Genomic DNA, 13,376 nt, shown 5'->3' with positions numbered 1-13,376 from the left:
ATTGATGCTAGAGTTCTGATGTAATCTTAAAACCTTAGTATTTCATGCATGTATTAAGAAAGAGATCACCAAGGGATTGGGATTTCTGATTAATGTTTCTATCAGGGTAGTAAGGGATTACATCTTGATGATAAGTAAAAGGTTGATTAACATCACATGGAAAGGAATTCATCATGATCAATTTTTATATGAGTTATCATGGAGGAAAGTTGTTTTCTGACTACTTGTTGTTTTTATTAATTCCTAATCCATATTTACTTTGTGTCAATTTACTTAAAATCAATTTTCTGGTGACAAATTATTCATGATTTTTACAAACTCTTATTTGATTCAAATCAGTGTTCTATGGTATATTAGTGTTTGAACACAATTCCTCGTGGGAACGATCTTTACTCATCATTTTATTACTTGTACGATTAGTGCACTTGCTAAACGTCCAACAAGTTTTTGGCGCCGTTGCCGGGGAATTTGTTTTTCAACACTAACTGATACTATAGAATTCTGAGATTGAATCCTTTTATTTTCAGTATTTTAGTTTATGTTAAGTTTCTGGTCAATTTTGATTCTGGTACATGCGAGGTACACTTGATCCAAATTTGTTGTTGTATGATCCAGAATTAGAAAGGACATCGAGGAAGCACAAAAGGGCAGCCAGACAAAGGAGACAGTTGCAAGAAATTGGTGAATCAAGTACGGTTAATCAGGAAGATATAATGGCAGAGAATCACAGACCACCACCACCACCACAGAGGACACCGGGAGAGTACATGACTCCTGCAGTGGTTCCTCCAATTGGGAGTGTTGTGCGCCCAACAGTGGAGCCCAACAACTTTGATTTGAAGCCCACTTTGATACATTTGGTGCAGAAGGATCAGTTTGCTGGAACCAGTGCGGAGGACCCTTACTTGCACATAGAGAACTTCCTATTGTTGAGTGATACTGTGAAGATAAACGGTGTCACAAGAGATGCAATTCTGTTGAGACTATTCACTCATTCACTGACGGATGATGCAAGGAGATGGCTGCAATCATTGCCACAAGGAAGTATAACAACTTGGGATGATTTGCAAACCAAGTTCTTGCAAAGGTTTTTCTCAGCATCCAAGAGGGCCAAGTTGAAGGATGAAATTACAAGCTTTAAGCAGAAAGAGTCAGAATCTATTTATGAGGCTTGGGAGAGATTCAAGACTTTGTTGAGGAAATGTCCACAGCATGGAATTGAGGCATGGCAACAAGCAGCAATCTTCCTGCAAGGAATGACCACTAACACTAGAACCTTGGTGCATGCCACTGCTGGTGGATCATTGACTACCAAGACCCCTCAAGAAGCCTTGGATATCTTTGAGTCCTTAGCATCTCAAGAATTTGATAATGCTCCAGTGGCTGACAGAAGGACAGGAATTATCAGGTTGGATGGGTATGATGCTCTGTTGGCAAGGAATGATCAACTGATGCAGACACAGAGACAACAACAGCAACAATTAGATACCCTTATTAAGCAACTCTCTTCACAAAAGGTAGCTTCTGTGGAAACAAAGAGTGTATGTGCTATCTGTGGTAAGGGCCATGTGACAGAGGAGTGTGATTATGGGGGATCATCAGAACAAGCAGAGGTGAATGGAGTGTGGTATGATCAGAATAATCAAAGGAACTACAACAATCAGGGAAAGAATGTTTATATGCCACCATGGAAAAACAAGAATCAACACCCAGGATTCAGCTATAGTTCCAACCACCAATTGAATCCACCATTACATCCTCCACCACCACATATGAAGGAGCAGTCAAGTGATCCTGCTGCATGGGAGAAAACGTTTGCTCAGTTATCTAAGACGACTCAGGATTATATTCAGGGTTCTACTTCATTCAGGGAAGAGACAACTGCATTCATGCAGGAGACCAGAACTTCTTTCAGAAATCAGGAAGCATCAATCAGAAATTTGGAGACCCAGATTGGTCAATTATCAAGACAGATATCAGAGAGACCACAAGGGAAATTTCCAAGTGATACACTGGTGAATCCTAAGGAGCACTGTAAAGCAATTATGACAAGAAGTGGGTTGGTACTTCAACCAGGAAAAAAGAAGGTGGAAAATAAAAAGAATGAAGAAGAGGTTGTGGTTGAAGATGTTGTCTCTGATGATGAAGGAGAGAAAATGAGAAATGAGAAAAGTGAGAAGGAAGTAGTTGTTAGAGATGTTATAGTTGGAGTTGACAAAGAAGAGGAAGGGAAGGACAATAAGAATGAAGGAGAGGTAGAAGTTGGTAAAAATGCTTCCCCACAAAAGATGATGAAGTGGGAAAAGAAGAAGATGGCTGACAAGAAAGAACAACCAATTAGTTTATCTCCCTATGCTAAAGTTCCCTACCCTCAGAGGTTGAAGCAAGAGATTCAGAAACAGCACTATGCAAGATTTCTGGATATCTTCAAAAATTTACAAATTAACATACCATTTTCTGAAGCACTGGAAAACATGCCTCACTATGCAAAATTCATGAAGGATCTTCTTACTAAGAAGAGGAAATTAACTGATGGTGAGACAGTGGCCCTAACAGAAGAGTGTAGTGCCCTAATCCAGAAGAAGCTTCCAACAAAAATGAAAGATCCAGGAAGCTTCAGTATCTCTATTGCTATAGGAGACGTGGAGGTGGGAAAGGCATTGTGTGATTTGGGAGCGAGTATAAACTTGATGCCGTTGACAGTATGTAGAGCTTTGGGAATTAACACTTTGTAGGAGACCAATCCTATTCTGCATCTTGCAGATAGATCTATCAAGAGGCCTGAAGGTGTGGTTGAAGATGTCTTGGTCAAGGTAGACAAGTTTATTTTTCCAGTGGATTTTGTGATTCTTGACATGGAGGAAGAGGATACAGAAAGGCCTTTATTGTTAGGAAGACCCTTTTTAGCAACTGCAAGATCTTTGATAGATGTTGAACAAGGAAAGTTGTTGCTAAGGGTGGATGAGGAAACAATCACAATTGATGTATTTGAAACCATCAAGCATCCTGTTGATGTGGAGGATTGTTTTAGATTGGATGTGATACAGGAGGTTGTGGAAGAAGTGAATAAAAAAGAAGAATTCCCAGTTGAGGAACAAAGATCAGAAGAAGAGACAGGTACAGAGGATTACCAAGAAGAGCCAGAAGTGGAAGAGCTTGAGAAGGAGATTGATGACATTCCAAAAGGAGCACCTAAGGTAGAACTTAAAGAATTACCTTCACATTTGAAGTATGTGTTCCTTGGGGATGATCAAACATATCCAGCAATTTTTAATGCAATGTTGTCTGATAAGGAAGAAGGGAAGTTGATTAAGGTACTCAAGAAGAATAAAATGGCTATTGGATGGCAGTTTTCAGATCTCAAGGGTATTAATCCTTCCTTTTGCACCCACAAAATATTGATGGAAGAAGAGGTCAAACCAGTAAGGCAACCACAGAGGAGAGTCAACCCCACTATGAAGGAAGTAGTGAGAAAGGAGGTGGTGAAGTTGCTTGATGCTGGGATGATTTACCCAATTTCAGAAAGTGCTTGGGTGAGTCCTGTGCAGACCGTGCCCAAGAAAGGGGGAATGACTGTGGTGAAATATGAGAACAATGAGTTGATTCCCACAAGGACAATTACTGGCTGGAGAATGTGCATTGATTACCGGAGGCTGAATAAGGCAACCAGGAAGGATCATTTTCCACTTCCTTTCTTGGATCAGATGCTAGAGAGGTTGGCAGGACATGCTTTCTATTGCTTCTTGGACGGTTATTCAGGGTACAATCAGATAGCTGTGGCACCAGAGGATCAGGAGAAGACTGCTTTTACATGTCCATATGGAATATTCGCATACCGGAGGATGCCATTCGGTTTATGCAATGCTCCTGCCACATTTCAAAGGTGCATGCTTTCCATTTTTTCTGATATGATAGAAGAATGCATTGAAATTTTTATGGATGATTTTTCTGTATTTTGTTCTGATTTTGATGTATGTCTAGGGAATTTAGATTCTGTTTTAAAAAGATGTCAAGACTGTAATTTGGTTTTGAACTGGGAGAAGTGTCACTTTATGGTGACAGAAGGTATAGTTCTTGGACACAAGGTGTCTAGGAATGGAATTGAGGTGGACAGGGCAAAAATTTCTGTGATAGAGAAACTTCCTCCACCTGTAAATGTTAAGGGTGTGAGGAGTTTTCTTGGTCATGCAGGATTTATAGGCGGTTCATAAAAGATTTTTCAAAAATTGCTAAGCCCTTATGCAAGTTATTAGTTAAGGATCAAGAATTCCTGTTTGATGATGAATGTTTGCATGCATTTCATGTTTTAAAAGAAAAGTTGACCACTGCACCTATCATGATGGCACCTGATTTTTCATTACCATTTGAATTAATGTGTGATGCCAGTGACTATGCCGTAGGAGTGGTATTGGGCCAAAGAGTGAATAAATTGTTGCATGTCATTTACTATGCCAGTAAGATCTTAAATGATGCACAAAAGAATTATGCTACTACAGAAAAAGAATTACTGGCTATTGTGTATGCATTTGACAATTTCAGGCCATATCTGTTAGGATCAAAGTAAATATTTACACTGACCATGCAGCTTTAAAGTATTTGTTGAGCAAGCAGGATGCTAAACCCAGATTGCTCCGCTGGTTGTTACTGTTGCAAGAGTTTGAGGTAGAAATCAAGGACAAAAAGGGAGTTGAAAATTTGGTGGCTGATCACTTATCCAGGATTACAGAAGAAGAGCTCCAAGAAGGGTCGGAAGTAGTGATCAGAGAAGAGTTTCCTGATGAACATGTTTTGGCAATATGTGCTGTAACAGAGATGGTTGGGGATAAAGTCTTATCTATCAGTACCCCACCATGGTTTGCTGATTTTGCCAACAATAAAGCTGCTGGATTGATGCCTAAGGATTTAACATGGCAACAGAGGAAGAAATTTCTGCATAATGTTAAGAGGTATATTTGGGATGAGCCATATCTTTTCTATAGATGTTCAGATAGTGTGATCCGACGGTGTATTCCAGAGGAAGAACAGAAGGATGTGTTGTGGCATTGTCATGGTTCTGCATATGGTGGACATTTTGCAGGTGAGAGAACTGCAGCAAAAGTTTTGATGAGTGGCTTCTACTGGCCCACTTTATACAAGGATGCAAAGAAGTTTGTGGAGGCATGTGACAACTGTCAGAGAACTGGGAATATTTCTAGGCGACATGAAATGCCGTTGAACAATATCCAAGAAGTGGAGATCTTTGATGTTTGGGGTATGGATTTTATGGGACCTTTCCCTTCTTCCTACTCTAACAAGTATATATTGGTGGCAGTTGATTATGTTTCCAAATGGGTTGAGGCTATTGCTACACCAACCAATGATTCCAGGGTGGTGATTGCTTTTCTGAGAAAGAATATATTTTCAAGATTTGGAGTCCCTAGAGCTATCATTAATGATGGGGGCACTCATTTTGATAATAGGATGGTGGAGTATGCCTTGGCTAAGTATGGAGTGAGGCACAAAATAAGCACTCCATATCACCCACAGACTTGTGGTCAGGTTGAGATTTCCAACAGGGAATTGAAGAGAATATTGGAGAAGACTGTTGGGAATGCTAGGACCCAGTGGTCCAAGAAACTTGATGACACCTTATGGGCATATAGGACCGCTTTCAAAACTCCTATTGGGATGTCTCCATTTCAGTTGCTGTTTGGAAAAGCATGCCATTTGCCAGTTGGATTGGAGCACAAGGCTTTGTGGGCTGTGAGATATCTGAATTTTGATTCCAAAGCAGCGGGACAGAAAAGATTATTACAACTGGATGAATTGGATGAGTTTCGTTTGTCTGTTTATGAAAGTGCCAGTTTGTATAAGGAAAAGACAAAGCTATGGCATGATAGGAAGATCACACCTAGAGACTTCAAGGTGGGGGATCAAGTACTTCTGTTCAATTCCAGGTTGAAGCTGTTCCCAGGGAAGTTAAAGTCTAGATGGTCTGGACCGTTTGTGGTAAAAGATATGAAACCATATGGGGCTGTAGAAATCAGTTCTTTGGATTCGGACAGAAGTTTTACAGTCAATGGTCAACGATTGAAGTTATATGTTGGAAGTGCTGTGGATAGGCAACTACTGACAGTTGCTCTATTAGAGGTAAAATAGATCATACCCGTCAGGCTCGTGACGTTAAACAAGCGCTGAGTGGGAGGCAACCCACTGTACTAGGTATGTAATTCCATGTTCATACCATATCCATAAGATGAAGAAGAAAAGGGGGAAAATTTTGAAAAATCAAAGAGAAATTTTTTGCTATGTGCTGGGCGCTAAAACGTCAACCATGACCGTTTTAGCGTCCCCAGAGTTCCATCATTTAGAAACTCTCTGGTTGTGCGCGCTAAGACGTTCATTATGAGCGTTTTAGCGTTCACTGACAACACCAATCCATGCACTCTGGCCAACAGCGCTAAAACGCTAAGTCTGACCGTTTTAGCGCTGTGCTGCACAAAGTGTGCATTTTTCTCTGGATAAGGACGCTAAAACGCTGGTAAGCCAACGTTTTAGCGCCCTGTCACTAATTCGATATAACAGAGTTCCTCTTCTCTTTTCCTCTTACATTCTTATACTTTGCCTCTGTTTTCCACAACGCACTCCTTATCTCACATTTGTATCATCCATCTTCGTAGTTTCTTCCACATCTTCTCATCAACATCAAGGTATGTAACTCATCTCAATTCCCTCCATCACTTATCATATCTGAAGCATGCAATTATTGGGCATTTTCTAGGGCATTCACATGTTGATTGCCTGTATCATTCGTAGGATTGCATGTTGATTTAGTTTTATTGGTATTATTCTCCTGAACTATTGCTATTCATTATATGTAATTGTTTGACATTTGGACTGATTTTCTCTTGTTGTGTAGGCACAATGTCTTCTCCTTCTCAACCAGCTCCTGCTACAAAAGGGAAAAAGAGATATAAGAAGCGAGCACGAGTGAATCAAGGAGGAGATACTGAAGCTGAGCTTACCCCACAGTTTGATGCTCACTTTTGGAAAAGTGAGGAACATGAGAAACGGTATACTGACAAGACTTCCAAGAGGCCATTTGTTAGAGAAAGAAAATTTGTTCTAGAACAGGATGAATATCCCCAGTTTCAGTCTCAGCTGAAGACCAGGGATTAGGCAACTTTTGGAAGAATACTGGGTGATAGCAGTCCTAACATAGCAAGGGAATTCTTTGCTAATGCATTTAATGGAGATCAAGGAGGCCAGAGGACTTTCACTAGCTGGGTGAGGGGAAAGAAAGTGAAGTATGATGCTCACACCATCCAAAAGCTGCTGAAGATAAGGTTCTGTGACTATATCCACAATGCCAGTTGTGAGTTCAGGAGAAACTGGCAGAATATTGAAATTCCACCAAGGAGGAGTGACCCAAACTTTGACACCTGGACCAAGATGGGGGCAGCTGAGCCTATTTTGCAGACTATAGCCAAACCTGGTGAAACTTGGGAGTTAACCAAGGATAAGGTTGCTCCTAAGTTGATTTGGTTGAGGCATTTAAATGGTGAGGCTAGAGTCTGGTTTCACTTTGTAATCTCAAATGTCATGCCCTCTTCCAACCAGGCAGAGGTTATCCTGAAGAGAGCTGTCCTGATTCACACTATCATGACAAGGGCGAAGGTGGAACTTCCTATTCTCCTTCAGGATAACATTTATGATATGGCTCGCTCTGACAGTGACTCTGCTGCTTTGGGTCACTGTTCCTTGATTCAGTTGCTTTGTCAGAAAGCTGGTGTAGATGTTACTGATAATGGGGCACCAACTAAATTGCACCCTACAATTGATGCCGCAATGATAACAAAGCAATTGAAGATAGAAGGAGGGGAGGTCACATGATTGATTCCTGGTAGGAAATCTACAACTCAGAGTGATGATGAATTCGAAGAGAGGCTAAGGTCAGGGGAGCAATGGACGGTAAACAGTGACTTCCGAATGAGACATTTGCGCAGGCGTCTCCGGTTTATGCAGTCCAGCCAGCACTCATTTCAGACATATATGGTGACGATGTTGAAATCTATATGTGAGGCTCAGGGCTTAGATGTTATTGATTACCAGCCTGCTGTATACCCTCATTCTGATGAGGAGGAAGCCTTTGAGGCAATGGCCCGGACTCACTATGCTGATCATGTGGATGGAGCTGCGCCTGCTGATGGTGCTACATCTTCTCATGCTGCACCCACTCCAGAGAGACAGCCTGGTGTTGATGCTACTACCACAGAGACCACTGCTGCTGCTGCTGATACTGGTGCTATGGATGAGGACATGGGTGTTGATCCTGAGTACAACCCCTTGCCTACTGCTGATCCAGGCTCATATTTGGTGTTTAGTGATGATGAAGAGTCTACTGACTAGACTTCTCATTTTGTTTTTATACATTTTCTGTTTTTATGGTTTTATTTTGGATATTTTTAGTTGATTGTGGTATTATTTTCATTTTGTATATTTGTTAGTACATTGAGATTCTCTGTTTGAATGATGCACTTTTAAAATAGTACTGATGCTATTTGTTGATATGTGAATGTGTTTCAAAATTTGTCAACTGCTTTTTAGATTTAAATTAGTTGCTGGGGACAGCAACGTTTAAATCTGGGAATGAGGTGTGAATGAATGACATGATTATGGTGGAATCACACAGTTGATGATGACACACAGTTGATGAGCCACAAACAGGGAAACATCTCAATCCTTTCTTTTAAAATTCTTGTGAATATAGTTTTAGGTAGTTTAGGAAGTGTTTTATATGTACAAAGGTTGGATTTAGAGTTGAGATGATGTGAATTTTATGAGGATAGGATGATCAAAGTTTTACATGATGGATTAAACATTTTTTGATGCAATTTGAAATCCCTGCATATGTGCTAAATGATATGTTTGCATGACTCATGTTATGTGAGGAGTAGAGAGATCAGGTTGATGTATATAGAGGAATTCAAGCATGCACCCTGAACTGTGAGACATTGAGCCTATACAGAATTTTTTTTTTTGTTCAGAGAGCACTTCACTGTATGAGTAACTCTAGAACTTGCCTTGTTTCTAACTTGAAATAGTTCATGGTTTGTAAAGTAGAGCTCATTGAGGCATTTTTCTTTTGAACCAAATTTTCTTATTGCATGGAAGCCTTAAGCCAAAATTTTTGTGATAAAACTAAGAGCCCTGCACTTATTCCAGATCCTAAATTTTCAGATTATGTGTTCAGATAAGGGGTAAGGAGGAAGGCTCTGTAGGAAAGGTGTTTCTGCAATGAACAAAAATATTAAGTGTTAAGTGTTGGAAATTTGGAGAAAAAGAAGAATGCAATAAATAAAAAAAAAAAAAGAGGGAAATGAGGAAGTAAAGGCACAAAGTGCTTGGTTTGGAAAAGGAAAAGAAAAAGGAAATGAGGAAAAAGGGAAATCAAAACAACACAAAGTGTTGAAAGTTGGAAGAAAAGGAGGAAGGAAGTTCAAGAAAAAGAAAAGTTGTAGAAAAGGTGGTGAAAAGAGCAAATGAAAAGGAAGAAGAGAATGAGAAGGATTAAGGAGTACATAGATAAATTCAATAGTGATCCTCCTCTTATCTGAATCTGATCTATTTATCTAACCTTCTGCAACATCAAATCCTACCTTTAGCCAACTACATGCCAAGCCATTTTTCCTTCTTCTATACAAAATCCTATTCTTAGTCAAGTCATACCACCAAAGCCTCTTTTGTTCTGCTTATGAATCACTGTAACTATGGAAAGTGAGAAGATGGGCAAGCTTATAGTAGTTTGAGTGCAGTGGAGATTGAGTGATGAGTACACCCTTAGACACTAGAGTGCAAGAGAGTTTATTCTCACAATTTTTGAGAAGTTCCAAGTGAGGGGGTGTTTTGTGTTGAAGGTCTCTGCATTTCATCTTACTGATCTGTTGAAAGTCATTGTAATGAGGTTAAGCAAGTCATAGTAAAAGATAGATTGCTGGGTTGTTAGATTGTATCTTGGAAAGTTGATCTGTCATATTTCAATCCAACCTCATAAATTTCATGTGTAAAGAATCTCAAGTCTTTCTCTGTCTTTAAAGTTATTGTTGAGGACAACAATATTCAAATCTGGGAATTGTGATGAACCCTTAGTTCATCATGGTTTTTAGCAGGAATTAGGATCAAATTGTGTGATTAAATGATGAAAAACAAGGTTAATGTCCTAAGATGTCCTCAATTACAAGTTCAAGAGCTTTATTGGAAATTTGTATGATTCTTGTAGGAAAAGCAAGCTTGAAAGACAACTAGAGAAGGAAGAAGATTCTGGAGCTCAAGGGGAGAAAAATTGCCTAAGTGTTGAGCGCTAAAACGTCCACACTGAGCGTTTTAGCGCCCTGTTACAGGAAGAGGCCAAAACTTGCTGGTGTTGAGCGCTAAAACGTCCACACTAAGCGTTTTAGCGCCCTGTTACAGGAAGAGGCCAAAACTTGCTGGTGATGAGCGCTAAAACGTCCACACAGAGCGTTTTAGCGCGCTGCTACACTAAGAAGATGGAAAATTGCTGGTCTTGGACGCTAAAACAGCCTGCAATATGCGTTTTAGCGCCCTAAAGTGGAAAAGATTCTGGTCTTCACCGCTAAAACGTCCAAATCAAACGTTTTAGCGTTGGAGTCAGTTAAAGTTAGTTGAGCATTCACCAAGTTTGGACGCTAAAACGGTCATTCCTTAACGTTTTAGCGTTGAAATCAGTTAAAAGCAGTTGAGCATACGTAAAGCATGGACGCTAAAACGGCCACTTATGGACGTTTTAGCGCCCACATCAGTTTTCTGTTTTTAATTGTAACACTATATAAGGCAAAGCCTTGACACTTAGATCAGAATCTTGGGGGATCTGAACTCTCTCTCTCTCTTAAACTTAGTTTGACTTCTCTCTAAATTCTCTTAGTTTTTGTATTAGGATTTCCTTGTAATAGTTTGGAGATTGAAGACTTTCAACATGGAAATGAAGTTTGTTTCTTCTTCTCTTATTCATTCCTTAGTCATGTCTGAGTAGAGTCTTTGTAGTCTGAATGCAATGGAACTCCATGATAATATTATGTTGATTTGATTAATATGATGAAGTATTTTTCATGTGCTGATTTGAGATTTTCTGAGTTAATTATTTCTATCAAAGAAGTAGTATAGAACAGGGATGTTTATATGACTTCTGTATTTGATAATCTCAACATCAGAATTCTAGTACTCAAGGGATTGATGCTAGAGTTCTGATGTAATCTTAAAACCTTAGTATTTCATGCATGTATTAAGAAAGAGATCACCAAGGGATTGGGATTTCTGATTAATGTTTCTATCAGGGTAGTAAGGGATTACATCTTGATGATAAGTAAAAGGTTGATTAACATCACATGGAAAGGAATTCATCATATGATCAATTTTTATGTGAGTTATCATGGAGGAAAGTTGTTTTCTGACTACTTGTTGTTTTTATTAATTCCTAATCCATATTTACTTTGTGTCAATTTACTTAAAATCAATTTTCTGGTGACAAATTATTCATGATTTTTACAAACTCTTATTTGATTCAAATCAGTTTTCTATGGTATATTAGTGTTTGAACACAATTCCTCGTGGGAACGATCTTTACTCATCATTTTATTACTTGTACGACTAGTGCACTTGCTAAACGTCCAACAGGAGTCGACTGATTAGATTTCTCTTGTTGTTTTTCCATATTTTCTATTTTTCTGGTTTTATTTTGGTTAAGTACACTGAGATTCCCTGTTTTGATAGATGCACATTTTGAAATAGTACTGATGCTATTTGATTATATGTGAATGTGTTTCAGAAATGATCATCTGCTATTTTAGATTTAAATTAGTTGCTGGGGACAGCAACGTTTAAATCTGGGAATGAGGGGTGTGAATGAATGACATGCAAAATTCCATGGAGATATCACACAGTTTGATGATGACACACAGTTGATGAGCCACAAACAGGGAAACATCTCAATCCTTTCTTTTTAGTTTCTTGTGTGATGTAGTTAGGTAGTTAGGTAGTATGGTGTTGTATGTATAGAAGTTGGATTTTGGGTGATATGATGTGAAATTCCATGAGGATAGGATAATCAAAGTCTTACATGATTGGTCAAATTCTAGGATACAATCCTGAATCCTTGCATGTGTTCTTAAATGACATGATTGCATGACTCATTCTATGTGAAGAGTAGAGAGATCAGTTTTGATGTATATAGAGGTAGTCAAGCATGCACTCTGAACTGTGAGGAATTGAGCCTATACAGAATTTTTTTCAGAGAGCACTTCACTGTATGATTAACTCTAGAACTTGCTCTGTTTCTCGCTTGAAATGGTTCATGATTTATAAGATAGAGTTGATTGAGGCATTCTCTTTTGAACCAAATGTTCCCATTGCATGAAAACCTTGAGCCTGAGTTTGTTGTTGATAAAATCAAGAGCCTGCATATATCCCAGTTTTCAGATTACATTTTTCAGATAAAGGGTTAATGGATGAAAGCTCTGTATGGAGAAATATGTTTTTGTAATGTATAAAAATGCAAAGTGTTGGAAATTTGGAGGAAAAGAAGAAGAAAAAGGAAAAGGAAAGTAAAGGCACAAAGTGCTTGGTTGAGGAAAGGGAAAGAAAAGGAAACAAGGAAAAGTGGGAATTAAAAACACAACGTGTTAGAAATAAAAGGAGGAAGAAAGTTTAAGAAAAAGAAAATTTGTAGAAAAGGTGGTGAAAAGAATGAATAAAAAGGAAGAAGAGAATGAGAAGGATTAAGGAGCACATAGATAAATTCAACTGTGATTCTCCTCTTATCTGAATCTGATTCATCTAATCTGAACCCTTCTGCAACATTAAATCCTACCTTTAGCCAAACCTCATGCCAAAACATTTCCCTCCTCCTATACAGAATCCTATTCCTAACCAAGCCATACCACCAAAGTCTCTTTTGATCTACTTTATGGATCAGTGTCACTGTGGAAAGTGAGAAGATGGGCAAGCTTATGGTAGTTTAAGTACAGTGAAGATTGAGTGATGAGTACATCCTTAAACACTAGAGTGCAAAAGAGTTTAATTCTCATAATTTTTGAGAAGTTCCTAGTAAGGGGGTGTTTTGTGTTGAAAGTATCTGTATTTCATCTTTACTGATATGTTGAAAGTCATATGATGAGGTTGGGCAAGTCATGGGAAATAATAGATTGCTTGGTTGTAAGATGGTATCATGGAATGTTGATCTGTCATGATTCAAATCCATCCTCATAAGTTCCGTTTGTAGGAATTTCAAGTCCTTCTCTGTTTTTAAAGTTATTGCTGAGGACAACAATATTCAAATCTGGGAATTATGATAAACCCTTAGTTCATCAGGTTTTTCAGCATGA

The 13,376-nt window shown here is 38.9% G+C and overlaps 1 non-coding gene across 1 annotated transcript; it reads right to left on the bottom strand.

Annotated features, from left to right (window-relative positions):
• Nucleotides 1–1,112: 1,112 nt before the first annotated feature.
• LOC133308093 (small nucleolar RNA R71) lies at nt 1,113–1,219 on the bottom strand. Its single transcript, XR_009751128.1, has one exon. It is a non-coding gene; the product is annotated as a small nucleolar RNA R71 (small nucleolar RNA).
• Nucleotides 1,220–13,376: the final 12,157 nt, after the last annotated feature.

The sequence above is a fragment of the Gastrolobium bilobum genome, unplaced genomic scaffold (genome assembly GCF_033153095.1).
Source record: "Gastrolobium bilobum isolate Gb01-03AN ecotype WA unplaced genomic scaffold, APGP_CSIRO_Gbil_v1 utg7201, whole genome shotgun sequence".
Taxonomy (NCBI): Eukaryota; Viridiplantae; Streptophyta; class Magnoliopsida; order Fabales; family Fabaceae; genus Gastrolobium; species Gastrolobium bilobum.
This window is presented reverse-complemented; position numbering and strand designations above follow the sequence as displayed.